The sequence below is a fragment of the Cricetulus griseus genome, chromosome 5, assembly GCF_003668045.3.
Source record: "Cricetulus griseus strain 17A/GY chromosome 5, alternate assembly CriGri-PICRH-1.0, whole genome shotgun sequence".
NCBI classification, from domain to species: Eukaryota; Metazoa; Chordata; class Mammalia; order Rodentia; family Cricetidae; genus Cricetulus; species Cricetulus griseus.
This window is the reverse complement of record NC_048598.1, coordinates 31,158,376-31,162,673: the sequence shown is the minus strand read 5'-3', so window position 1 is coordinate 31,162,673 and position 4,298 is coordinate 31,158,376. Positions and strand designations below refer to the sequence as shown.

The window sequence follows — 4,298 nt, the reverse complement described above, 5'->3', positions numbered from 1 at the left end:
TAGCTCTTGTAGACCAGGCTGGTCTTGAACTCCCAAAGATCTGCTTGCCTCTGCCTCCTGAGTGTTGGGATTAAAGGCTGTCTTCAATTTCTAAAGGTTTTTGTTAGTTTGGTTTTTAAGACAGGGTTTCTCTGTGTAACAGTTCTGGTTGTCTTGGAACTCACTCTGTAGAACAGGCTAGCCTTAAACTCACAGAAATTTGTCTCCAAGTGCTGGGATTAAAGGCATGTGCAATTTAAACTGAATACACATATAAACTTCAACAAGCTATCTAATTCAATCTTTTAATTAATTTCTAACTAATTTAAAGACCTTAGTAATTTTTTTTAACTTAAACAGCAAAAGTAGGGAAGAGAGATTAACTTACTAGCTAAAATTTATAAATAGTTGCTAATTTGGGAATAAAACTCACACTATCTCTTTTTTCCCCTTGGTGAATTACCACATCTCTTTTAAATAGACTTGGTCTCAAGGGATACATTATCTTCTGTATCTCACTTCTAGTCTAATTGTGGAACTCAAAACATAAATGGCTTCTTGCAGGTTAGTTTTATTATAAACAGTTTTTCTTCAGAAATAGTCTCCTTTTTCTGTCAAGTATTTGCTTAATTATATAGTTAAAATGAACTTTGAGCAACCTGTTTTTAACTTTTTAGTTGAAATATTGAAACAAATTTAACTTTAAAAAAATCATATTTTATAGGGTACTTGAAGGACCCTTGCTAACTGAGGTATCCCTATACCTGTTTTAAGAGACTTTCCTTATGTTGGTTGTTTGTAATGGAAGCTAAGTTACTTGCTTTCACCTAAACAGAGAAGTTGGCATGTCTGCCTAGCAACAGCCGCTAAAACCTTCTGTTGTGGAAGGTTCCCTAGGAGTGAGAAGGGAGGAGGAGGAGAAGCAGGAGGAATAGATTAAGCTGGTTTTCCTAGTAGGGGACAGAGGCCTGGTTGTTTGGGGAGGGGAAAAAGTCTTTCCAAGAGATAGCTTTTAGATTAATTAGTACATGGTAGCCTAATGCCTATGACTGCTAGAAATTAGGCCTGGTTTTACTGCAAGAGCCAGGCTCTTATCTGGGAGATATGTTCCCAGGTGTTCAGCAGATGACTGAACTGAAGGGAAGTAGTACATACAGACCCGCTATGTGTTTACCTATATACATAAGACTAATTGGGTTTAATTTACAAGTTGGGCGCAGTTAGCAACTCATGACAAGTAGAAAATTATAACAATATATTGTAGAAATCCATTGAAAACTTGTGAATTGTTTCTGGAATTTTTTTTTATTTAACATTTTTGGTTTGCAGTTGTCCAGAGGTGACTGAAATTATAGAAATTTCAGATAAGTGGGGACTACTGTATTCAGTAAAGAGATTACCGATTTAGCTCACTACAAAAGCAGTAAACACAATCAATAAAGACACCAATAAGTATAAAAATAAGCTGAAATTTTACCACCAGGAAGTTATAATCAACTACAAAGAACTTTGCCTAGACGTTTAGGAAAGCGTGATATTTTAGAGATAATTATAAAAACTATCTGAGATGGAAGTGCTGGCTCACACCTATATCCCCTGGAGTTAAGAGGAGGGAGGCTAGCTCCATGAGCTAGCTACATTGTGTGTTCCAGGCCAGCCTGGACTACAGGATAAGAGCCTGTCTCAAGGACTAAAACCTAGCCAGGCATGGGGCATACACCTACATAATCTCAGCTCTCAGGAGGTAGAGGATCAGGACTTCTACGCTAGCCAGGACTACAGGATACCTTGTTACAAAAACAAAAGTAACCCAGCCAAACCAAATCCAACCAACCAACCTTTGTCTTTTAATTAATGTTGGTGACTTTACAGTGAAGGAGGACAGACTTGGGCATGGGGCACAAGCCTTTAATCCCAGGTAGAGCCAGGAGGATCTCTGTGAGTTGGTGGTCACCCTGGTCTACAGAGGGAGTTTCAGGACAGCCAAGGCTACATAATAGATAGAGCCTCTCTCAAAAAACAAACAGAAACAAACAAAACAAAAGAGAAAGGACAGAACCACAAATTCTCTGCTTTCACAGCCAAAGCCAGAAAGCAAAAAGAAGAGCGCAGTGTAGGGAGTATTAAACGGGTGTTGATCTGAGGGTTTTTTTTTTTTTTTTTTTTTTTTTCGAGGCAGGGTTTCTCTGTGTAGCTTTGGAGCCTATCCTGGCACTTGCTCTGGAGACCAGGCTGGCCTCGAACTCACAGAGATTAGCCTGCCTCTGTCTCCTGAGTGCTGGGATTAAAGGCGTGTGCCACCAACGCCCGGCTAATATTTTGTTTTGTTGTGTATTGTTTTCCTAGACAGAGTTTCTCTGTAGCTTTGGAGGCTGTCCTGGAACTCACAGAGATCTGCCTGCCTCTGCCTCCCGAGTGCTGGAATTAAAGGCGTGTGCCACCACAGCTCAGTTTGAGGATTGTTTTAATGAGAAATTAATACTGGATTGTATTACAATTCCATTTCTTTCGGTTCTCCATAACAAGTATTTGGCTAAACTGAATTCTGTCCAAGATGTGCCCATTTCCCCAAACTAAAGCAGTATCTTTATTCCAGTAGGAGCCAAAACCGTCTGCAGAAAGTACCAAAGTTTAGGAGTTTTTTCCTCCGAATCTTTTTCTCTCCTTTCGGTACGGAGTACCTCATTGTTCATACAGCTTAAGACATTGTGGGGCAGTCCCTTACAGGCCCTGGGGGCAAAGGCTGGACTCTTCGGGGACTCTGTAAGAATGCCGACAAAGGCAAAAGTGGCGGGACGGAGGCCGGGATAAAAGAAAACCACCTAACACAGACACAGACCAGACAGACACACGACTGAGGGAAGGTGGGATGTAAGTAAAAGAGATGCATGCAAGAGTAGAAGGATCCAGAGCTGACAAAGCGACAAGCTCAGAGGCAGCGCGAGACTCCGTTGGAGCCAGGGCACGGACGCCGCCTGGCCACTTGCTGCCGGGACCAAAAGCACTGTGGCCCAGGGCCCGGCGGGCTGCGGGGGAGGAGGTGGGACCAGTTTCTCCGCTCAGGGCGCCACAGCGCTTGGGACACGGGCGGGGCGCGTCCCCCGCTCCGCTCCGGGCAGGGCGTTGGGGCTGGTGACTCAGAGCTTTCCTCCGGGCCACGCCCTTCGCGGGTCACGCCCCACCTCGTTAGCCACGCCCTCCGCTCCGTTGGCCCCACCCCGAGAGGAGGAGCCTCACTCTCATCTCCGCCCCAGTCTCGGGGCGGGCCGGAGTCTGAGGAAGAGGAAGGGGACGAGGACAACGAGCGACGGGCGGCGGAGGACGCGGAGGAGGAAGGGGAGGCCGACCAACAAGATGGCCCCTGCTGCAGGAGCAGCCTCAGCAGCAGCAGGTGGGGGGCCGGAGGCGGCGCTGGCGTTGGCGGCTACGGCCGTGGTCCCGCGGCCTGGGACAGAGTCAGAGTCGATGGTGGCAGCGGCGGCGGCGGCGGCTGCCGCGACGGTGGCGACGGCCGCAGGGACCCGGAGCTGAGAGGAGCTGCTGCTCGGACCAGCGCGGTGAGCAAGTGGCGGGCGGCAGCGTGGGAGCGGGGCGGCCGCGACCGAGAACAATAGGCGGCGGCGGCGGGGATGGGGCTGCCCTCACCCGCCCTGCGTCGGGACCGGCCCCGGGGCTTGTCAGTGGCCGGCGTCCTTTAGGCCTCAGGCCTCCGCGTGCCGTCCGGAGGGCCTGCCCGGGTAGGTAGGCCGAGGAGCGGTGCAGACACCGCCCTGGACGAAAGGAAGGCTGGGGCGGGAGGGGTGAGGGTCCTGGGCTGGCCGGTTCCCGGTGCCCCGGAGGACGGCCGGCGGGCAGAGAGTTGCTGGCTGGAAATGTTTGGACCCCTGTCTGTGCGGTGGGGGAGGGAGAAGGCGCCTGTAAACAGCCGCCGCTCCTGCCTCGCTGCCAGGCGTGGCTGCTCCTTCCCCAGCCCCCTTCCACGGCCAAGTGGGTTTTAGGGTGTCGGTTTCCCTGGAGTTCCTGTAGATAAACCCTATTGGCCAAGGCGAAACCATGTGCAGGTGCCTTTTTCAAAAAGACTTAAGTGCCACAACAACAACAAAAATACACAAAATACGGCTGTTGGTAAACGATGGAGTAGTAAGGGGTGTAGTAAGGGGTGGACCTTTCCTTAACATCATTCTAAACATCAGGTCTCTAAAAATCACTGGACTCACATCCCTGGTGAGGGTGAACTGAAACTAGGGCTCTTTTGAAGCAACAATAATATAACTCTTGACATCCCAGAATAGTCTGTGAAACTGGAAACAAAGACACTG

General features: G+C 48.8%; 1 protein-coding gene across 3 annotated transcripts in view; it reads left to right on the top strand.

Moving 5' to 3' along the window:
- The first annotated feature begins 3,403 nt into the window (after positions 1 to 3,403).
- Positions 3,404 to 4,298, top strand: part of Rc3h1 (ring finger and CCCH-type domains 1) — a 70,901-nt gene continuing 70,006 nt past the window's right edge. For all 3 annotated transcript variants that reach the window (XM_027417252.2, XM_027417250.2, XM_027417249.2), the window contains exon 1: positions 3,404 to 3,536. The gene's annotated coding sequence lies outside the window, so the exon portion shown is untranslated. The remainder of the gene's footprint in view (positions 3,537 to 4,298) is intronic.